The 24505-nt window shown below is 41.9% G+C and overlaps 1 long non-coding RNA gene and 1 pseudogene across 1 annotated transcript; one reads left to right on the plus strand and one right to left on the minus strand.

The window, feature by feature from the left end:
- The first annotated feature begins 9276 nt into the window (after positions 1 to 9276).
- On the plus strand, positions 9277 to 13156 carry LOC141417399 (uncharacterized). Its single transcript, XR_012441944.1, has 3 exons — positions 9277 to 9513; positions 10600 to 10708; positions 11353 to 13156. It is a non-coding gene; the product is annotated as an uncharacterized lncRNA (long non-coding RNA).
- Positions 13157 to 19645: 6489 nt separating this feature from the next.
- LOC109678447 (myomegalin-like) overlaps positions 19646 to 24505 on the minus strand; it is a 51450-nt pseudogene continuing 46590 nt past the window's right edge.

Here is a 24505-nt window from a genome sequence, read left to right on the forward strand (position 1 = left end):
TCATTTTGGAAATTGGGTTGCCTCTGGAGGTAAGGGGTTATGGTTAAACACACAGGAGATTTTGGTTTTTCAGGTTGTTAGATGATTTTTTCAACCTTGTTATCCTGATTGGGATTTTCATGAAGAATGTTTTGCTGAGAATTTGAACTATTCTAGGGGATATTGTCAGACTTCAATTCTAGAGGTGTCAAACTTTATGGCACTAAAAAAGAAATCTGATGATTGTGCCAGGAAGCATATTTTTCTGATGAATTTCTCAAATTCTATATAGTCATCCATTGCTACCTGAAGATATCAAGTTTCCAGACCTCCTGTGGGTACTAACATCCTTGAATGCTCAAGTAATTTATATAAAATAGGGTTAATTGCATGGAGACCATGCACATCCTTTCATAACTGTATGGATTTTTTGGGGGGAGTGTGGTGAATGGGATTTGATCTCAGGGCTTCATGCTTGCTAGTCAGACACTCTACCACTTGAGACACTCTGCCAGCCCTTTTCATGTACTCTAAATCATCTTTGGATTATTTGCAATTAAGTAATGTAAACAGTATGTAAATAATCATATTGCATTGCTTTGAGAATAATGACAAGAAGTCTGCTTCTAGCAAGAGTCTTTTGGATTTTTTTTTAAATACAGGCTTTTTTTTATTGTAATGGGAATCTTGCTAACATTTTGCCCATGCTGACCTTAAATCTCTATCCTTCTGATCTCTGCCTTTCAAGTAGCTACAGTTACAGAAGAGAACAATTGTACCTGGCCCATTTTAATATTTTTGGCTGTCAGTTGTTTGAATTCATGCATATAGGACCTTGCATAAGGAGGGAAGGCCACACACCACTTGTTAGGAGAGATGACTGAAATCCAAAGGAGTAGAGACCAGGAGTTTGAGGGTCAATGTTTATCTAAATGCATATATGCAGTTTCTGAGTTACAGTTATGCAAATGCTTAGAACCTCTTTTTCAGCACTATTATATTACAATGATTATCCTGCCCATCTTCCAGACTGGGGTACTTGTGAAGGTTTTTACCTACGGACAGGTTAGTGCTTTGAATTAGGGACAAGTTGTCCTGTTCTTTTGCCCAGAGTTTCTGGGTCTCAAATGGCTCCTGGCCTCCCATGGACATTCCTCTTCCAGATTCATTCACTGGGATGAAGATAGGTGGAAATGGAAATCCCTGTTGTCTCCTGTCTTGAGTGAGTATCTGCAGGTATTGTCCCAAGCCCAGGATTCTTAATTATTGGGGCATCATTGGCTCCTGTTTGTTCCTGGTTCCAAGTGACTTCTCAGTTCTTCCACATTGACACAGCCACTTTCAGTATGAAATTCTGTTTCCAAAGTTCAGATAGGTTTGTGTCCTGTGGACACTGAGGCACATGCCTGTGCTCAGAAGCTCAGTGGATGTTTGTGTCATCTGTGCACTCTACCAAAATCTCCTCTGCATTCCTGAGATGCAACCTGAATTTAGGGGCTTCAGGGAGCTCACAAGACTTTCTAAGTGCTTTGAGCAAAGAGTCCCGCTCCCTGACTAAATTGAAAAAAACATTTTGGGTCATTAAATTCTTTCCTAGTCTTGATTTGTGGAGCATTTTCATCCTGCTTGGAATTTGCATTGGGTTGTTCTTATGTCTACATCTATTGTGACTTCTTCTGAAGTCTTTTTTGTTTTGACCTTTGTTGGCAGTATTGGGGCATGAACTCAGGGCCTACACCATGAGCCACTCCACCGCTATTTTTCATGAAGTGTTTTGTTTTTGAGGCAGGGTCTCATGAACTATTTGTACTGGCTGGCTTAATCTTTGGTCATCCTGATCTCTGCCTCCAGAGTAGCTAAGATTACAGGCATCTGACACAACCAGTTTAATGATATGAAATGAATGCCTGCAGGGTGGATAGGTTTCCTTCACCATGCCTGACAAGGGTGGCTGGCTCTTCCTACTTCTGCATTAAATAGACTGAGGAATCTGGAAGATTTCTTATTTCATCACAAAATGTGAGTGCCTCTGTCTCAATATTATCACAGGAGAAGAAAGAATGAAATCTTAACTATGCTGTAGTAAAAAAAATCACTTTAATATAGCATTAATATTCTATTTATAGCAAATAGTTATTCTATCAGACAAAGCAGCAAAAATTATTTTTATTTGCTTTTCATAGAAATATTCAGGCATGCTCATGCTTCTCTTGTGTGGTCTCCCACTGCCCAGGATGCAAAAGTGTATGGCACTTTCAGTGACATGAGATTGGCACCAATGTGACTGTGTGTCATGGAGTGAAGAGTACTGTGTGAAGAGTCTGTGAAGAGTGTAGAGTCTACAAAAATCTATGCAAAGTGTAGAGTTCAGACCAAGAAGGTCGTAGGCCAGTGCCTATGGGTGTGAAGAGAGAATTACAGCAATCAGCCTGGCTGCATGATTGGTTTCCTTGGGGCACTCAAAGGAACAAGTGGTAGTGACCTGCATATGGAAAGGGACCAAGGAAGTAGGTGGAGTGCAGTACCAGGAGGCACGCAAGACACTGTGCCATCTGACAGCCTTCCTTGGGAAAAGTCAGTTAGGGCTCTGGTCCAGAGACCAGAGTTGTCAAAGGCACCCAGTGATCTTTGGAGTCTAGGTTGGCCTGTCCAATCACAGGTGTCACCACTGGCAGCAGAAAAAGTTTGAGATGAAACTGAAATCTTGGGGGTGGCATGGTTGGCAAATGTGTAGAAGGCACCTACATGGCCCCTGGCTACTCTAGACTAGAGCTTCTTAGCCCCTGGCCCTCAGAATATATTCATGGCAATCTTGACACTTAGCTTAATGTGGGATTTGTTTGTTGAAGGTCTGTTTCTTGAAGACAAGTCATGCTTGGAAGTGCAGTTCCTGGTGTAGAACAAGGCATCTTAGGGAATCTTCAGCTTTAGGGGATGGGGCGGAGGAGTGGTTAATTGTCACAGGGACTAAGAAGCTCTTACCACTAGAGAGTCTCCTCCCAGCAGGTCTGAGTCATGGCACTGAGATATCTTTAGAACTGGTTAATAAAAGAACTTTGAAAGATAGGTTGTCAGAATGGTCAAGTGATAGAGCACCTGTCCAGCAAGTGTGAGGCCTTGAGTTCAAACTCCAGTACCAACAAAATTAAAAGACCTTTGAAAAATACTGGCTTTCTTAAAATGCACTGCTCAGAGGCTCTGAGGAACCCCAATGACTCTTGCTCAGAAGTGGACTTGGACTCATGACACCCTTGCTCAGCCTGGAGCTGGCAAAGGGTCTTCCCTTCCTGCCTTCATTGCTGCTTTGGCTGGTCAAACTCCAGCAGAGTATCTAGACTTTAGACTACCTCACCTGAATGCTGCTCTGCTAAGGTTGAGAGCACAAAAGTTAGGAAAAGGACAAGCCTTGCCTCAGGTCTGCTTAGCTGAATTACAGACACCAAGTAAGTCTTTCCAAAGGATTCTTATTTCTTGCCATGTTCTTGGCCTAGAGTTTTCTGTCAACCAATCCTAGGGTGGGCTCATGATTCTGTGGACATTGTCGCCTCTAATTCCAGTTTCTTACCCTCCCTCCAGGCCTCAGTCTTCCTCTTCTGCAAGATTGCGGTCTTTCCAATCCTGCCCACATAACTAGAATGGTTTAAGAAGCTATATAAGGGTTTATAATATAACTTCTAAGGATGGTGGGTGTCACTGCTGATTGCATGGTCTTGTGACTGGACAGGGATGCTCAACTCCTTGGATAGAAAGCAGAGAGAAAATGTCAGGTATAGTTGATCTTGGGGCCTCAAATGTCCAGTGCAGTTCTGTGTTCCATCATACTACACAGTTCCATGCAAGCCCTGGACCACACCATGGGAATATCTGATAATGCAGTGCTGTATACACCCAAGGCCCTACTATGGGACTGTCCACACTCATTGGGTGAAGTATGTGATCTACAAGAGGACTTCTGTCTTTGCTCTTGGGGCTGAGGTTAGACATAGGCAAGGGTCCCTTACTCTCAGTTGGACCTTGATGATGGAATCTTGGGTGCAATATGAGAAAGGATAGAGTAGTGGAAGAAGGGCCCATGACACCCACAAAGGTCATAGGCCTACACATTTGGGCAAGAGGAGAGAACTACAGTGGTCAGTCACACAGGGTGGATGGATGTCCTGTGGTGCTCATGGGAATAGACAGTGACCTGCACCATGGACTGCCATGAACCCGCCTCTGCATATGAAGATATAGGCACAGAAGACTCGGAACTTCCCCCAAGGTCTCTCCACCACACTGTTCTATGAGCCTATGTTTCTTGTTTGTCCTTCTCCCTACAGAGTGTGCTTTTTGTATCACATGAATGAACTTTTACCTGTGACATGTCAGCTCACACAATCCTCATTTTTTGTGATTGTTTTCCTGTTCTGTGTTTTGAGCACAAGACTTCATGCATGCTGGGCAAATCCTTTACCAGTAAGCTACATTTCTTCTTTCTTTCTTCTTTTCTTTCTTTCTTCCTTCCTTCCTTCCTTCCTTCCTTCCTTTATTATTTTTTTTACTGAACTATGATTTGAACTCAAGGCTTTGCACTTGCAAAGTGGGTGATCTACCACTTCAACCTCACGTCCAGTCCATTTTTATCTATTTATTTATTTTTGTTGAGCTGGGGTTCAATTACAGCATTTACAAAAATTCTTACAATATTTCAAATATGTCATATTTAAACTCATCCCCTTCATCATTTTCCTTTATCCCCCTCCTTCATTCCTGAAATAATTTCAGCAGGTCTCACACTTTTCACTTCCATATACGTGTATACAGTATTTGCACCATATTCACCCTCCCACCTGTTTCCTCAAATCCTTCCCCTCCCACTGTTACCAAACCACACAGGTAGGACTGTTCATCATCCTGTTCTCCATTTTTGAAACTCTGGTTATTATAGAGATGCGGTCTCTATAATACCTAGCTACTTGGGAGGCTGGCCCTACATCAGCCTCCCAAGTAGCTAGGATTATGTATGTGAATCTCTGGTTCCTAGCCCCTGAATCTTTCTGAAGTAGACATTTTTCAACATAGCCATAAATTGTTTCTGGCATTGGGTTGTGCCTCCCTCCATCTTGAGTATCACCCCATTCTACACCAATAAGCTAAAACTCAAGAGCTGGGGGCTCTATTGCCTCCAATAGAAAGTCAAGGTTCGCCCATTGCCTCCCTAACCTGGAGAGTTCATGACCATATTCCTCAACTCTAGACCTTTACTTTGTAATCCTTGTTGACTCCCAACCTGCATACCTTCTTCCTCCTGAGGGCTGAGCACACGTCTTCCCTCTCTCTTCTTACATCAGGCCCTAAGATCAGACCACTGTCTCTTACAGCCCTGTCTGTCATTCATGAATACTAGAAGGTTGACTATAGTAAAGCAGGGGTTGTATATGGAGTTCCATACATGTCTGTTGCCTGGATGAGTGAGGACATATAGGGAATGGCTTGGATGCAATTCTTGGCTACAAGCTTTCCCCTTAGCACTAACTTTCAATTTTCCCAAGGTTCTGGTAGATTGTACTTTCATTTTCATTAAATTTCAGGAACTTTTTGACTTTCTCCCTTATTCTATCAATGACGACCTGATCATGGAACAATATTTGTTCAGTGTCCAGTTGTTTGATTGTTTCCTTTGTCATTGATTTCTACTTTTATTGGTTTGTAGTCAGACAGTATGCTGGAGGTTATTTTAGTTTTCTTATATTTGTTAAGACATGCTTTGCGATCTCAAATATAATCTATTTTGGAGATCGTTCCATGGACTGCTGAGAAAAATGTATACTGTGTTGTTAAGAAACAAAAAATTAAAATATATACTTATTGTCCAAATTTTTCCTTTTCATGGAGAAGAGTAGGTTTTGTCTGAGTTCAATGACTGCACAGGGTTTTCCTCTGATTTCTGACTGGGTGCTGTACCTTCTTAGGGTTGATATGCTGGACTGTGTAGTTACTGCTAGTGCCCCACTCTACTGAACAGGTTTGGCAGAATTCCACTCAGGAGATTGTGATCAGGCTCCTCTGGGTGTTGGGCAACCAGGGTCAGATAACTTTAGTGAGTGGTTACTCCCACGTGATCCCACAAGGGGATGATATGTGCAGAGTGGCCACCCTTCCCACCTGGAGGGCAAGTTTGGGATCTGTAATTGAGCTGTTTGGCCAGAAGCTCTTCTCTACAAAGCCTGTCATTTTGAATTCACTATGAGTTTCTAAAAGGTAGTTGAGTGTATTATTTTCCCCAGACTAAACCACTTTTTTCCTACATAGACTGGAGCAGCCCAGCACATTATAGAAAAAGTCATAACTGGGCTACCCCTTCCCCAGCTGATGAAGCTAAAATTTTCCCTCATTTTATTAGGCCAACAGCTTTGTCCATGTGGTGTGCTGTCTTCCCTCAAGCTGCACTGGCCTATGTGGAACCTCCAGAGGAGATGCTGTGGCTCACTCACCTGAAATGGCTGTAGTTTCCCTTAGGAAGTATCTATAGTCAGCAGCCTTATTCAATGACAGGCAACTGAGAATGTGTGTCCATGAATTTTTGTGGATATAAGACAACCCAGGTGCTTTCAGAACTTATTCTGCAGTGTACTGTATTGCATTATTGGTATTTTTGTTCTTCAGAAAGAGGAATAAAGATAACCAATAAATAAATAAATAAATAAATAAAGAGAAACTACTGACTGGTTTACTGCTGTGGCAGTTGGCATGTGCAGTATCCTGGTTTCTGGGAATATTTTGTGCTATAAAAAGGTCTTCTAAGGGCTGTACACTACTTTGCATATGAATTGGTGAAGTATCTTACTAGGTGAATAAGCCAGGTTACACCACTCTTGCTACCACAAATTTGAAGTTTTGTTTCAGATTCATGAGTGCTCAAATTTTCAGAGTCTAAGACCTATCTGTCCTCTTGATCATTATAATGACTCTTCAGAACAATTTTTTGGAAGTTGATTTCTACTCACTGAATTTTCTGTTTGATTATAACCTGTCAGCATGTAACTTGACACTAATTTCTTAACTGTCAAATTTCAACAGATTTAAAAATTAACAAAAAATAGAACCTATATTGTTTAAAAAGAATTCAAATGACCAATGAGCTCATGAAAAGTGTTCAACATCATGAGTCATTATGATGATGAGAGTCAAAAACACCGTGCAATATCACCTCATACCCACCGGAATGCCTCAGTCGAAAAATGGGGCACCCTGTCTTGGGAAGCATCCTCCCACCTCTGGGGGCTTTACACTCCTGCTTTACACTTTTCTCTAAATTCTGCCACTTTATAGTTTTCAGTTCAATAAACTCCCTGACTTCACTTGTCCAAAAAACCCCAGAATATAAAAATGTTCAGATTTTAGAAATGGTTAAAACCAAGAGCACTGATGTGGGTTATGTAAAGTGATGTAGCCACATAGAGGTTCTTACAATGTAAAAGTAAAATTGTAGTATGACTCAGCAACACCAATTCTGAAGTTTAGATTTTCCCAGAACACTTGCAAATAGCATACACAATCAATAATCAATAATGGCAACAAAGGAATAGTGACATGAGGAGGGGGAGGAATAAAGAAAACAAAGGACTTTCATTTTCAACATAAAAGAAGAGATTTTCAAGTCTTATTTGAAAATCCCCACCCAAATGTCTTCATCCTCAGGGATATCTGTAAGTAATTTTTATCTTGAGAAATTTCATACACTTAATCTGTGCTTTTGTTTTGGTCTGAACAATTTATGGAAAATCTGGCCTTTAGCATTTGCTCTCCTTGAGAGGTATGTGTAATGTGTTATTCATATATCACTGTTTAAGTGTGTTTTTAAAAATTAATTCTATGGTTTTCTTTCTCAAAAAAAGTGTATTAGGAAACATTGGAAGTAGATAAATTTCCTTAAATGGTTACAAGTGGTTAGAAATCAGTCACTGAACTTTCCTTCTGGTAGATTATGTGATTCAGTGTGATTGGGTTAAGATAATTGGATTAAGTGACGTGTGCAATCACCTGACCTTGGCGTCTATATACCAGGCTTTTGGGAGACACATTTCCTCACTTCCCTTTCTCCAGTGTCCTGGAAACTGCATCAGTTCCAGGGCTGTTGTTCTAGACTAATCCCTGTAGAAACATTCTGACACACAAAAGGAAGACAACTGAATTTCAAGTCTGATTCTGTTTCCAATTTTTTGTACAGATTGTTGTTCAGGACAATGGAAGGAAATGAAAAAATGCCTGTTTGTGCATTAGGGAAATTTATACTCTTATGCCTGATAGTGTAAGGCTGACATCCCTGCTTCAAGGATTTAGTGGCAGGTACGGAAGAGGAGCAGATGTACCTGAGCTCTATAGGGACTTCACAAAAAATAGTAATAAATAGTTGAAACCCTGTATAAAACCAAATATAATTCATAGTAATTTTATCCAGTCATCTCATTTTAGGTGTAGCAAAACAGCAAATGTGAAAGCAAAATACTGATCATGCAAATGCAATGTAATAATGGGCAGTGGTGTATCTAGAAAATACAGAACAGGAAGTAGTCAGATAGCATTCCTGCTGAGAGATTGTGAGATTTGGTGTGATTGGATTAAAATAATTGGATTACATGACATCTACATAAAAAGCATTTGGGAGCCACCTCTTCTCACTTGCCTTTCAACCAGCATACTGGAAGTGGCATCATGCCCAGGGCTATTGTTCTAGACCTATCTGAGTAGAAACTTTCTGAAACTCAAAGGGAAGACACCTGAATTTCAGGTTTGTTTCTATTTCCCATTTGTTGTTCAGATTGTGGTTCAGAAATTACTACAATTTGAGAAACATGGAGGAAAGCATATTTGGGTCTTAGGCAAAAATTATACTCTTTCTGCTTGATAGTGCAAGGCTGAAATTCCAGTTCCAAGGAGATTGTGGCAGGTAGAGGAGAGAGGGACAGATACACCTGTGCTCTATAGAGACTGCACAAAAACATTGTTGTTCATAATGGAGACCCTCTATGAAAACAAACACACCAGAAATGACAAAAAATAAAAAAGGGAGTAGGTAAAGTTCATTTGTAGAGCCCTTGCCTAATGTAGACAAGATCTGCTGTTCTACCACAGCACTGAAAGAAAAGAAGTGATCATTTCAACTTCAGTGGGAATTCCGTGAAGGGAGACCTAGAAAAGCAGTCATTCTTAGTCAAGATGGTTCAAATTGCAAGGAAATGTTCTAGAATGCTGTGATTCTTCTAGGGTAGTGATGAGCTGGTATGGCACCTGGAGATTTTGCAGTGGTAACTGAAACGGTGTATTATTTTATTGTTCATTTAAGTTGTACAGCACATATTTTTTTCTGGTGCTTCAGGAAATCCAAAATCACAAACTAAGGACAGCTGAGCTGACTGCAAGGAGACAAGGAAGCTGGCAGGTCTTTTCCCTACCAGTGAGCCCCACAGACTCTCTCCAGCAATGAATGGGAAGAAGCAGCTGAGGGGACGAGACAGGCCTAGGTTTCCCCCGCCAGAAGAGGAAGATCCAAGAGTAAGTGGAGGCTTGGATGTCTCTGCAACCAGGGGGCTCCATAAATCACACAGCCTGGGTGGAGTCATAGGTGATTGTCTCTTTAATCAACTCTTCCTTCTCATGTCTGGTTTCCCTGCTTAGAAACCCCTCACAGGGAGACAAAAACATACAGAAACTCTGAGGGGCAAATTTCCCTTTTATGGCAGGTCATCTTTAAGAAACATTTTTCCTATAGCTTAACTCTGGAGCATTATCGCATTTTGAGGCTGAAAACCTCCTTCCTATATCCTTTTTAACAAGGTCCTTGGGAAGACCATATTATCATTTAAAAATCTAGCAGTAAATAGGCCAAACACAATTGGATCTTTTCTGAATAGAATAGGAAATTAAGACTTGAAAATCTCTTCTTTTATTGGCATTTGAGAGTTCTCTGGAATTTTTCAGATCCAATAGCAGTTCTTCTTTTCCACACATAGGTAAAGTGCAAGGAGTGTAGAGCCCTTGGTCACACTGCAAGAAGCAGGAGATGTCCCATCAAGTGCTGGGCTGGGGCCATGGTCCCACTGCCCATGAACACAAAGAAACAGAAAGAGAACTAGGAATGCTGGAAGCCCCCATATTTTCAGAAGGCAGGGGCCTTTCAACAGGCTGATAGACAAAAGGAGCAGGGACTGGAGTGAGAAATGGGGCAGTTATAAACTAAACTTCAGGCACTCAGTCTAAGGACATGGTGTCTGTCCATGTCTCCACCATTTGTAAAGCTCTGCCCAGGCAAAATAGATAATAGAGAATATTCAAACAAATAGACCAGATCTGCCTAGCATTCAGTGCCACAGAGATAAGTCCACATTCAACCAGTAAGTGGCAGAGGTCTAGGAACAGACACAAAAGAATGGAATCTGCTTGAACCTTACTTTGAGAAATAAGGGAACGGTCAGAAATTATGGGGAGGCTGTCCCCTGAGGGATGGGGCAGACTCAGTACAGGTCATGGTGATGCCCTGCATCAGTCAAAAGAAAAACTCAATAGCATGGAACCCAGAACCATTTGTGTCCCTGTCAGGGATAATCAGGGCATAGCCACTTAACATTGTTTCTTCCTCAGGCAAAAGGAGCAGCTGAGGATGGCCCTAGTACAGAAATTTCCCAGAAGTCATCAAGGGAGGCAGGTGTACAACTGGACAGAAGTGACAGAGTCCTGTGATGATTTGAAGGTGAGTCTCTCCCTGCCGTCCCTGGTGTTTGCTTCTGTAAGCCATCTTCCATTTCCTCTGCGAATAAATGTTATATTCCAGTTCCCCACCTGACTACTAGAAAGCCAATTTGTGTACTTAGCAGGGCCACACTTTGCTTTTCTTTACTTTTCGTGTGTGTAATTACTTCTGTCTTCAATGATGGGCAAGGGAGGACATGTGAAGTGATTTCATCCAATGCCTCAAAATCTTAGACACTTATATGTAAGAATATAAAATTTCAGGAAAATAAAACCTCATTAGTCATGTTACCACCCTTCATTACCATTATCCAATTAGCTCCCCAGAAGCCGATAAAGAAAGTGCTTTTTATTAAACAGAACAATGATTAATGTAGAAAGGTTACCTTTGTCATTATGGCATAAAATACAACGTAATTTGACAGGCTGGCTGGATCACCCCATGATCACTCCTCAGCCTCCTGTGTACAGGGTCTAGATGTGTGGACACCACACTCTGCTTGTTCTATGTTTAATATGACAACTTACAGTAGTTTTACTATTAATATTACTGTTATATCCTCCCTGTCTTACTTGCTGGATTTTCTTGAAATTTTATATTGAGCAAATACCAATGTGTAATTGACAGGTCTATTTTTCCCATAGCAACCAAACAGGCCAAAATTCGACTCTAGAAATCAGAACGGATGTTTCCTTGGCAATGTTGAAAATCATCAACCAACTATTAGCATATCTGAAATGGGATCCATGGGCCCTAAGTTGTCACCCATCAAAGGAACAGAACTTACCTTTTGTCCTGTGCAAAATAAAGGTCAGAGTTTAGTTCTCACTGACATCACCAGGCTGGCATTAAGAAACTCTATTCAAGACAGTGCCTTCCTTATGAATAACACACCCCCATATCCAGATGATGGCTCCCCCAGTATTCACGAGGCTGTCTCTACATGAGAGACATGTAGAGACATGTAGAGCCATGAGCATGGCACTGGCCAAATGCTCAAACTTCTGGTACCAATACAGTTAACTGAGGTAAATAAGCAATTCTGCTTGCAAGTTGCATCTCATAGATATGTGCAGAAGCACCCAATCAGCTTTAGAGCATCAAACAAGAGATCTGCCCATGTTCCTGTGCACAATGACCAAAATCCCTCAAAGAAAGCAAGACTCAAACCTTCTCATATCACCCAGGAGAACATTGGAAAAGCTGGTCTGAAACATCTCCAGGATATGCCTTCTACACATAATAAAAATAAACGTGGTTTGAAAGTATCATCTCAAGAGACTGAGAAAATGTCAGCACAGGGACACAGTGATGACCTACAGGCTCCAAACAACCAAGCTCGGATGGATTCTGCCATGTGCTGCACAGAGTCCAATAACCCACTCTTAAGCCATGCTCCAGGCCAACCCCTCAGAATGATCTTCAAGAGATTCTACAGTGACAACTGGAGCTCCAGGTTGGTGACACCTCTGTCATCCCAAACTCCTGAGAAGACAAGCCTTCCTGACACCAGGCCTCCCAGCCCTGAGATGCCTGAGTGTCATGGCTGCCATTTGCCACTGAGTATCCTCTATGAAGATCTACAGGTCTCCTCTTCCTCTGAGGAGAGTGATTTTGAGTGAGACACCTCCAGCATCAGTGACTTTGGGAGGATTGCTGAACTGAGCAGGGGTGGTCAAGGGTACAGGCTCTTTCAGCTTAATCACCTCACCTTGTGTGGAATTTGTGCAATGATTGCTCTCAAGAGACTTCTGGCAGCAGACACACAGACACTGAGTGTGGAGATAATGCATCCTCAAGTGTAGTTAAAATGGAATTCAATAGAGTACCACAGGAAGAGATTTCCAGCAAGACAATTTCCTAGGGTTAGAGTTGACAAACCTGTGTATACATTAAACTACGTGCTTGTTTTCTCTTTCTAACATCCTGTAAACATTATTTGATATTTTAATGCCAGCAAGAATCATAATTTATAAATTGTACATATATTAAATAAAACTAATAATTATTAAAATTCATTCTTAATGAAAAGTATGTGGCTTAACTACTCTAAATACTTACTTCAAACTATGTGAGTTCTTTAACTTCCAGGGTGTGCAATATTGCCGTGTTAAATATGACACACAACTTGTTCCTAAGGAAGTGTTTGTGGGGAGTCAAGTCCACTGGGCAGAAGGTCAGAAAGGATTCAGAGTGCCCAGGATACAGAACAAAATCGGCTTAGTCCCCACCCACTGTGGCCCCAACCATCACTTCTCTCTGTCTCTCACCAGAAAGCAGTTTCCTGCTGATGCTAAAGCTGACTATCCCTAATGGGCTGACTTCCCTTATTTCTAGTTCACATTTCCAGTGACCTGTACTCTGAAAATCCAGAGTTTGAATGAGGAATGTCCCTGTAGTGCTGCTGACACACAGGCAGGCACTGAGGGTTTAGAGGAAGTAACTTTAAGTTATACATAAAATGGAATTTAATATAGTTTGATATGAAGTGTTTCTTCCTAATTAATTTTACAGGAAATAGGATTGGCACACCTGTGAACATATTAAATTATAAGATAATTAAAAATGAATCTGTGCTTGGCATCTAAAGGACAATATTTCAGGAGAATTCTGCTTAGTCCCGGTCATGTGCAACTTTCCCTGTCACCTACATGAGATTTAATTTTGTGTCTCTGATAATGTCAACAGCAATCGTTGTGACAAATGATGTACTTGACATCTCTTTGTTTTTTTCAAACTTCTTTAAGTGTACTGTTAATTTTCTTTCAATACTAATAAGATACTTTTAAACATGACAAGTTGTATGCACATTTTCATTTCTAACTAGCAATGCAAATCAGCTATCTCAAACATGTCCGTTAGCCTATGTTTTCATAACCCAAAGGGGCAGAGATTCCTTGCCCTTACTTTGTCTTTCAGTTTGAACTTCTTGAATCCTCAACATGGGGAGTATGAAGTGGTCACTCAGTAGGGATATTCTAGGGCATTTTGCTCATTCTGGAATTTAGCAACGAGACACTAACTCCTGATGCTTTCATACTGATGATCCCCCACTTCTCATAAGATCCACACAAATTTTGTTGCCCGGATTTGTAGTTGTCAAACCTCTGCATCTTTTTGTTTTGTTTTGTTTCTGGCAGCACTGTAAGTTGAAATCAGAGCCTACCCCTTGAGCCATTCCAACTACTCTTTTATGTGATTTCTTTTTCTTTTTGACATGGGGTCTTTTTGACACTTTGCCTGGGCTGGCTTTGAACCACAATCCTCCAGATAGCAGCCTCCTTACAGGCATGAGTCACCAGCACCCAGCTCCTGAATTAGCAGCTCTCATAGGATTGTGGGTCCTCCTTGGTGGACCAGTCCCCCAAGCAATGTGCTGTGTTTCTTTCAGTTCCTTGTCTTACATTCTAATCGACACACTGTGCCTTTTACTTCTTTGACCATTCCACCTCTGAAGAATATATAGATCAAATCATCTGCTCCTCATAAAATGCTGATAGTGATAAGAAGACTCAAGGCACAAATAAGAACTCCAAGATGGATTCCTATCAGCGTTGAAGTAGTAAAGTTTCAGAGATTTGAAATGACTTGCAAGAGGAAATAGTTATAATGGTGTGGAAACAGAAGGTCAGAGACATATCATCTTAAGGAACTCAATTCCCCATTAGCCTCTTCTGAGATTCACAGCCCAGGTGATCACCTGCATTGCCACCTGTGGAGGCTGTGCATTGGACACTGGCAGCCTTTCTCTCAATTCCTGATCTACAAGATGTTTGAGTTAAGGCGTTTTGTTGTTTTCAGTATTGAATTGGTAGTAAGATGTTACACAGAATTGTAGAAAAATTGAGGATATATTTAAACTTTACCTGAGCCACCCTACTTAATTTTCTCATCCAAAAAATTGCTGAATATTTTATATGTAGCACAGAATGGGTCAAAGAATACAATCATGTGGAACAAGTGTCACACACGATTGCTCAAGGCTTTTCCATGTGAGGCTGGTGAGATGCTGAATAAAATGGAAAGAGAAACCACCAGACTCCCTTTACTTTATTGTGGCTGCATGGATTCCTGTTGCATGTTTGCTGTGCTCCATACAAAATGAAGATACTCAGATAGGTGTTCAAAGAAGAAGAGGTAAGGCTTGGGAAGCTAGAGAGGTGCAAGGCAGGGTCTTGTACATACAGATAGGCAGAGTGATCCCTCCAAAGGCATGAGGATACTCAATGTTGCAAGTGGAGAAGTCCCAGCCACTGGCTCCACACACAACCACTCTCTTATGCTAGTCTCCTGCTGGGCTTGCTACTCTATCTGTTCAGTACCATGAAGTTGAACAGACCTGGCAAGTACAGCTAGCGGTATGGGAATCAGAACAGGGCAATTGCTGGTGATCTCTCAGGTCTGCAGTGTCAGAGGCCTTCCTGAGAATGACATTGAAGGAGTAGCAGGAGGTGCAGCAGGATCAGGTCCTGGGGGATTCAAGATAGAAGGAAGATCTCAGCAGTGAACTTAGGCATGGAGGATTCACTGGACAGGGGAAACCCAGCCAGTGGCCTAAAGGGTGCAGAACCCATCTCCCAAAGGGACCTCTGCATGGGGAACAGAAGGGAATCTGTGCATACTACCAATAGCAGAAAGACCTGGCAGTGGTGACCTCTAGTGATTCTCACCAGAAACTGTGCTGGATATCTTCAGAGTGTCTCCTCTCTGTGGAGCATCTCTCATTGACACTGGAAGGAACTGAGTAGAAAGGTTATGGCCTCCCCAGCAATCTCTCTGTGGATCAGACCATAAAAATTTATCCTACTTTTTGATTCATTTTCAGCATTGAGCCAATAATCTGAAATAGCACACAAGCAAGGGGCTATGTGTAATTAACTTAGCCACCAACAAGTGATAGAGGTTTCATTTCTATCCCTCCTTCACTACAAGCCACAGACATCATTGATTCTACTCCTGGACTTCACTGGGAAGCACCTGGGCACTGAATCCAAGGGCTGAGAAATTCACTTACAAGAATGAGAACAGTTTCAGTGCTTGATTTATTTCATCGAGCATAGTGGTCTCTAATTACATAGAGATTCCTGGCACTAAATCATCATTTACTGTACGTTTCAGAACAAAAAGAAGAAATGAATAGAAGGAAAGTACCTCAACATTATAAAAGTTATACATGACAAACCTACAGCCAGCATTATACTTAATGGAGAAAAACTGAAAATGTTTCCTCTAAAATCAGGAATCAGACAAGGATGCTCACAATCTCCACTCCTATTCAACATAGTACTGGAATTCCTAGCCAAAGTAATTAGGCAAGAGGAAGGAATAAAATGAATACAAATAGGTAAAGAAACTGTCAAAATATTCTTATTTGCAGACAACATGATCCTATACCTTAAAGACCCAAAAACCTCTACTCAGAAGCTTCTTGACATCATCAATAGCTACAGCAAGGTAGCAGGATATAAAATCAACATAGAAAAATCATTAGCATTTCTATACATTAATAATGAATAAACTCAAAAAGAATGTGTGAAAACAATTCCATTTACCATAGCCTCAAAAAAATCACATACTTAGGTGTAAACCTAACAAAAGATGTGAATGACGTCTAAAAGGGAAACTACAAACTTCTAAAGAAAGAGATTGAGGAAGACTATAGAAAGTGGAGAGATCTCCCATGCTCATGGATTGGTAGAATCAACATAGTAAAAATGTCTATACTCCCAAAAGTAATCTACATGTTTAATGCAATTCCCATCAAAATTCCAATGACATTCATTAAAGACATTGAAAAATCTACCATTAAATTTATATGGAAACACAAGCAGCCACACATAGCCAAGGTAATATTCAGTCAAAAGAACAACGCTAGACATATCAGGATACCTGACTTCAAACATATATTACAAAGCAATAACAATAAAAACAGCATGGTACTGGCACAGAAACAGACATGAGGACCAGTGGAACAGAATAGAGGACCCAGATATGAAGCCAAACAACTATAACAAACTTGTCTTTGATAAAGGCGCTAAAAATACACAATGAAGAAAAAGCAGTCTCTTCAACAAAAACTGCTGGGAAAACTGGTTAGCAGTCTGCCAAAAACTGAAACTAGATCCATATATATCACCCTATACCAATATTAACTCAAAATGGATCAAGGATCTTAATATCAGACAACAAAGTCCAAAGTTGCTACAGGACAGAGTAGGAAATACTCTGGAGTTAGTAGGTATAGGTAAGAACCTTCTCAATGGAACCTCAGCAGCACAGCAACTAAGAGATAGCATAGATTAATGGGACCTCATAAAACTAAAAAGCTTCTGTTCATCAAAAGAAATGGTCTCTAAACTGAAGAGAACACCCACAGAGTGGGAGAAAATATTTGCCAGCTACACATCAGACAAAGGACTAATAACCAGAATATACAGGGAACTTAAAAAACTAAATTCTCCCAAAACTAATGAACAAATAAAGAAATGGGCAAGTGAACTAAACAAAACTTTCTCAAAAGAAGAAATTCAAATGACCAAAAAACACATGAAAAAATGCTCACCATCTCTAGCAATAAAGGAAATGCTAATTAAAACCACACTAAGATTCCACCTCACTCCTGTTAGAATAGCCATCATTAGCAACACCACCAACAACAGGTGTTGGCGAGGATGAGGGGAAAAAGGAACCCTCTTACACTGCTGGTGGGAATGTAAACTAGTACAACCATTCTGGAAAAAAATTTAGAGGCTACTTAAAAAGCTAAACATTGATCTACCATTTGATCCAGAAATACCACTCTTGGGGATATACCCAAAAGACTGTGACACAGGTTACTCCAGAGGCACCTGCACACCCATGTTTATGGCAGCACTATTCACAATAGTCCAGTTATGGAAACAGCCAAGATGCTCCACTACTGAAGTATGGACCAAGAAAATGTGGTATCTATACACAAAGGAATTTTAGGCAGCCATGAAGAAGAATGAAATGTTTTCATTTGCTGGTAAATGGATGGAATTGGAGAACATCATTCTGAGTGAGGTTAGCCTGGCCCAAAAGACCAAAACTCATATGTTCTCCCTCATAAGAGGACATTAGATCAAGGGCAACACAACAAGGTGATTGGACTTTGAGCACATGATAAAAGCAAGAGCACACAAGGGAGGTGTGAGGATAGGTAAGACACCTAAAACTTTAGCTAGCATTTGTTGACCTCAAGGCAGAGAAAGTAAAGCACATACTCTAAAAGCAACTGAGGCCAATAGGAGAAGGGGACCAGGAAATAGAGAAAAGATTAGATCAAGAAGAATTAACCTAGAAGGTATCACACACGCACAGGAAATTAATGTGAGTCAACTCCCCATAAAGCTATCCTTATCTCAACCAGCAAAAACCCTTGTTCCTTCCTATTATTGCTTATACTCTCTCTTCAACAAAATTAGAGATAAGGGCAAAATAGTTTCTGCCAGGTATTGAGGCAGTGGGGGGGAGAGTGAGGGGGTGGAGTGGGTGGTAAGGGAGGGGGTGGGGCAGGGGGGAGAAATGACCCAAGCATTCTATGCACATATGAATAATAAAACAATGCAAAAAAAGAGAGAAAGGATGTTAAATATCATTACCACAATGAAAGTGTAAATCTTTGAGGTGGAAATGCTGATAATCCAGATATCTTTTGCCCTGTGGATATTAGACACATGTATGGAATCATGGAGACAGGAATATGTATAATTATTATTTGTAAATTAAAATTAAATCAAAAGCAAAAATAGTGCTTGGGTATATATTATTCTCTTGTGCATTAATGATTTCAAATAGGTAGTAATTGATGATTTATCTTGGGATTTCTTTTGCACAACTGTAGATTCATCTCATGGCTTCATTATACTCTTTTGCTGATCTAAAGCTCCAAACCCCCACCCGGGTGTCTTTATCCTCAGGGATGTAGTTAAGTAATTTTTATCATCCTAATTAGTTTTACAGCAAATAGGATTGGCACACCTGTGAACATATTAAATTATAAGGTAATTAAAAATGAATCTGTGCTTGGTATCTAAAGGACAGCTTAGTCAATTGCTTAGCTGTCATCAGAAAGAAAAGGAGTCCTACAATTAAAGCAACAGTGACTCTCTGTTTTAAAAGGCAAAGGCACCCATGCAAACACTTATCCATATGACCATAAAAGCACTCACTGTTGCAGTCATCTCCTATCTTTCCAAGGCAGGAGTCTTTTGAAGGTCCTTTGTTACTGCAGCAGTGTTGGTGGTGTTTGTGCTAGCAATTCAGTTTTTTGTTGTAGCTATCATGGTTTCATTTTAACTATTTCTATGAAATAATTTGGAGTGGTAGCTTAATTTTAATTCTAGAAAGGAATTTTCTCAAGGAATATTTTAAGATTTTTATTTCAATATTTATGGAATGACTTACACACTTTTTCGATGGAAGGTTCTTAAAAAATCTTTTGTTTTGCTTCAGTGATATACAGAATTTGCTTTAAACTGCTGTCTGTCACCTGCCACCTTGGGGACTTATGTAAAGAGTGCAGCTTCTTGGACCCCATGCCAAATAACATTCTTGGGTCATAGCCTTGGAGGTAGTTCCTACAATCTTCATGGCCAATTCCAAGGCATCCCATGTTTAGGAAACACTCCTTCTTATTTTAGACATGGGACATTTACAAAATGACAAAGAGGTGAACGTGTAATCTTTCAAATTTAGACTTTAAGGATTAGCCCTTGAGTTTCTTAATGACAGTTCATTTTTCCTGGTTCTGGGGACTGGTACAGAAATGGGAAACAAAGGAGACAAGGAAAAATGATTTCTTTATATACGTTTTGTTTTAATAGCCACCAAACAGACTTTTGTTTCCTCTCACCCACCCTGTCCACAAGCTGGCCTTCAACATAAGGTTACAGCAACATATATAAATCTATATCATACAATTTATACACAAATTCCCACATCCAATAAGCACTGTGAAGACACAGACCAAGCTGCAGTACAGCCCTGGACCTTGCCACATCACTGGAACATGAGCACAGAACTCCTATATGCTACACTTTCAGTAAATGTGGTCTGGCCATCAATCCCCAGTTTACCTGAGGGAAGTAAGGGTGACAAAATGGCACAGTGTATTGGGGGGGTGAATGTGATTTGGACATTTCACAAGAAAAGAAACAGAATCTGCTTGGCTAAGCATGAGAGGGCATCAGCAAGTCACCACAAGCATCACATGGGGTTAGCTTAGGTCAGGTGGAGATCCATGAGTGCTGCTCGCTGAGCCCCTGACACTGTCCAGCAGGGAACTGCTGCTCAGTAGTGTGCTTGTACAAGTGCCCAAGGAGCTTCAGCATGGTGACCACATCCCCATGTATAGAAAGCAGGGCCCTATTTCCCCTGAGTTGACCGTTTAAGGACAGCCGCTGAGGTCAGAAATTGGCATTGGCAGGTGCCAAGCCACAGAGGCTGTTTAAAGCAGTATCGCAAGGTTTTCTATGCAATCCACATGTGTTTTGCTTAATCCTAGGCCCAGTGAACTTTGGCTAATGGTATTCCTTCACTGGCAGGAAGTCATCCTGCCTTTCTGCCTGACTCCCCAAGACACATCTCTAATCCCTTCTTCTGGACCTCCAGCACTTTGGAGGGGTGGGCCAGATGCACCTCAGCAGATAGGGAGCTGTGCGAGAGGTGGGCAGACCCAGTATTCCTGTTGTTTTAAGGACCTCTGGCTTTGTTTCTTGTGTGGATCCTGGAAGGCAAGGGTCACAAGGCTGGAGTTCACAGCAGAGCCCTTAACGATTTCACCTGCAGGCAAAAAGAAGACAAAGCTATTCAGAGTGAGTTGTCAGTCCTGTTGCTATAGCCTGAGGCCAGAGAGAAGCATGCTAGAAGTCAGGAGTGTAGGAACACTGGTTAGGAAAATGATCTATGGATGTGCTGGGTCTAGAGTAGCTAAGGAAGCCCCAGCTAAGAGAAAAGCCTCCCTGTGTACCAGGACTCCTGCTGCTCAGCTACAGCACACTTCCCCTTCAGGGACCAATTCATGCTCCAGGTCAGGTAGTCTAAAGCAGAAAAAAGAAGTCCTTTTCCATCTTCCAAGAGAAGTGCTGAGCAGGAAACATGCACATATAGAAACAGCCTGCTCTAGGAAGGAGAGGCCCTTTGTGTGAGTCCCCTGGTTAGGTTCTGGCCCAGTTATGGTAGGGAGGCACAAATTAATAGGGGCCTCAGAGATCTTCTTCATCTAATTTCACCTTTACGTATGTGGGGGCAGCTAGCTCACAGAGACCAAGGGACAGCCAAAGTCACTCAAACTGCCAGCAACAGGCTGCAGTTAGAGCCAAAGTGAAGGGAAGTAGGATGGAAGCTTGCACACTGGAGAGCTGTGGTACCTTTGTGGGGACAGGAATAAGGCTGCACAGAGACAATCTGGTGAGTGTTGTGCTAAAGAGGCTCAGGAAAGAAAGAGGCTCAGGAAAGAAAGGAGTCATCAGAGGAGAAACAAAGGGAATTAGAAAAAATGAGGGTGAGGTCAATCACAGCCCAACCCATGTCCCTCCGGGCTCAACTTTCTCTTAGGTGACAATGGAGGGACCTTTCTAGAAAAAGACTCAACTGCTCTGGCCATGTTTAAAGTCTAATATTAAAGGTTTAGCTTCTGATCTTTAAGCTACAACAGACACATTAAGTCTTCAAAATACTTCCTAGGGAATGAGTAGCATTTTAAGTAAATTTAGAGAAGGCTGCATAGATAAAATGTATTTTCCCCTAAGGTTCAGTATTTATTTAGTATTAAGAGTTTTTCAGATCAATAAGACCAAGCATTCATTATATTCTTTTTTTATTAGTATTGTTTTATTATTCATATGTGCATACAGGGCTTGGGTCATTTCTCCCCCCTGCCCCCACCCCCTCCCTTACCACCCACTCCACCCCTCCCTCTCCCTCTTTAAATGAAAAGATGGATAAAAATTGAACTGCTGTTCTCAACCCCACAGTGTGGCAATGATATCACTTTAAAATGTTGCACCTTATTTTTTTCTTCATAGACTTTAGGAAACTCCAGAATGTGTAGCTGATCTCTTTACAGACAGGCAGTGAATGTCAAGAACCAACTGAATTGCTTTTTCCCAAGTGTCTCACTTGATGTAAAGGAGGGGAAGTTGGGATATAAGGAAGGCATGAGAACAAGGTGAGGGTAAACAGAGATCAGGGAGGGAGGTGAGGGAAGGTGACTGAGAGGATGGAAACTAGGAGGAGGCTCGCTGAGAAACAAGTAGACCAGGAACCTCCTCCGAGAAGGACTGAACAGGTCAGAGTCACTCACAGATCTGAAGGGCTGGGGGCAGGCCCTGTGGCTCTGGGGTACAGTGGTTTTCTTACCTCCAAATTAGTCCTTGCCTTCTTCAATACATCATGGTTCCTGGTCACTGAAACAATAAAACAGCCCCCAAAGCAGAAATTAAGAGCTGGGCTCTACTTGCCTGACATATGTATTCTATAGCATTCCCTCCTGGCTACTCAGTTTAGGGTCTCTGGCCCCATCCTACCTCCCTCTGTGCCCACAATTTCTGATAGCACAAGGGAGTTTGGGCCACTACAATAGTCTCTCTATTCCAATGTCCCTGAGCCTCTGTGGTCACTGTTCATCTGCCACACAAGTGAAGTGTCTGGAAGACCCCTGTTCCTGAGGTTTCCCAGCACTATGGCACCTATTTTGGCTGACAATGAATTGCTCCATGCTCTCCTTCTGCTGGTTGGCAGTCTTCAGATGCTCAGCTGTGCTCTGAAGCACACTTTACTGTTTGGATACTTGGGTTCGCAGTTCCTAGAGTTCCCTTTCCATTGACTCTCCCTGGGGAAGAGGCACAGACTTTCAGACAATGGTCAGAAGGCTGAATACACCATGCTTTGTGGCTCTTTGTAGACAAAACTCCACAATCTTCTCTCCACTCACTCTCTGGACTGCATACCCCCCATTAAAGCCTCCCTACCCACCAGCTGAGGATGAGGTCACTAAGAACCTGAAAGTCTTCAAGCAGACCAGCACAGACTTTACTCCTGGTGTCAAAGAGACCTTGGCTGCAGACCAGTATGAAACTCCCACAGAAAACTAGAGCTTTATGTAGGCATCTTATTGTTTCTTGGGTTTGTTGTTGTTGTTGTTTGGTTGGTTTTTTTGTTTGTTTATATGTTTGTTTTGTTCTGTAGTACTAGGGTTTGAACTCGGGGCCTCTCACACTTGCTAGTGAGAAACTCCACTAGCCCTTGATCTTGTATTATTTCCATCATTCTCCCATCACAGGTGAGGTTTGGGGCTTCAGGAATTTTATGTCTGGGGAGCCAGGGCCAGATGAAGGACAGGATACAAATTTGCAAATGTCTGTGCCTACATAAAGATGTTAAAGCACCTCCCTGGAATTAGCATATTTGGGTCCCAAAAGATCTCAGCAATGTTCAGCTGAGGTTGGGATCCCGTTGAGGAAATCCTGAGATGTGCTTACCCGAAAGTCTGCCAATCAGAGCCAGCCTGAGATCCAGTGACACTGAGGGGAGATTGACTTTCACCAGGTCTGGCCCAGAGATGCAAACTTAAAGATGTATTGGGTGGCTAAAGGAGGCTTGCTGATTCATGGTGACATGTTGTGATCTTTGGCCTGGCTGGACTTGAGGGTTGGAGAAGGGGTGTCCAGCTCAGTCAATCTTCAAGATTTTCAGGAACTGGGCAATTATGGGGTTAGCACTGATTTTGCCCCTGCTTCTCTGTTTCCTTTCCTTCTCCTCTTTGATTTCTTATCCTGGAGGCTTGGTGTCAAGAGAGAAGGGATACAATGAAAGCAACCAGCATGGATTAGGAGGTTTCCCTCAAATGCTCCCCTATGCTCCTGTCCATCTCAAGTCACCATGTGGCTCCTGACCATTAGGAAAGCTGTGGGTTGAGGAGACAACCATCCTGGGACAACACAGCTGGGCTTGAACCAGTAGAAGACATGCTCTCTTACCACTTTTCCCAGTAGTGCAGGACCTTGAGAGTTTGGCAAGGCTGCTCACCAGAACATGGTGAGGAGGGATGTTGACTCCTCTAGGGTATGGTTCAGGTCAGTGGCACTGCTCTGCAGCTCATGGACACCTGTGCTGCCCAGCACCTGCAGAAGGGGTTAGGTGATCAAGGATATGACTAGAGATGAGACATCACAGCTTACCCTGAGCACCTTGAGAATACTTCATGAGTGAGTCACAGACCATTGCCCTGCATGAAACCCAGGCTTAGTCTTTTGAAGACCAGGATGAAGGGCTTCTCTGTTACTTGAAATACCTCTACCACCTAGATACCCTATAAAGCTTTCAAAACTCATCCCTGTGTTATACTCTCTGTGGACTCTGTACCTTCCTTGCCTGTAATGAAAGCCCAGAGGATGACACAGTGCTTGGGTACCCTTATTGTACTTATTGACTTGGACCTGTGTCTTGCCCTCAGGTGGCAGGCTCCTTAGAGGCAGGACCATAGATCTCCAGTGGCTGAGATACTGCAGACACTGATGCCTGCACCTGGCAACAGCAAAGAGTTCTGAGAAGTTTGCTGACTGCTTTCCTTGCCCAAGGCTGCCAGGCTTCTTACACTTGCCACAGGAGGCCCATAAAGATGCTAAGCCTCAGTGTCTGCCAACTGGATTGATTTTAATCTGCCCACAGTTTGCTGAGTGCCCACGTGACTGTAGCTGATAAAAAGCTACTGATGGGCACTCAGCAAGGTGCCACAGGATGTTGACACTTAGCAGATATCTGTTGACTATGATA

This window comes from Castor canadensis, chromosome 2 (genome assembly GCF_047511655.1).
Source record: "Castor canadensis chromosome 2, mCasCan1.hap1v2, whole genome shotgun sequence".
In the NCBI taxonomy this organism is placed as follows: Eukaryota; Metazoa; Chordata; class Mammalia; order Rodentia; family Castoridae; genus Castor; species Castor canadensis.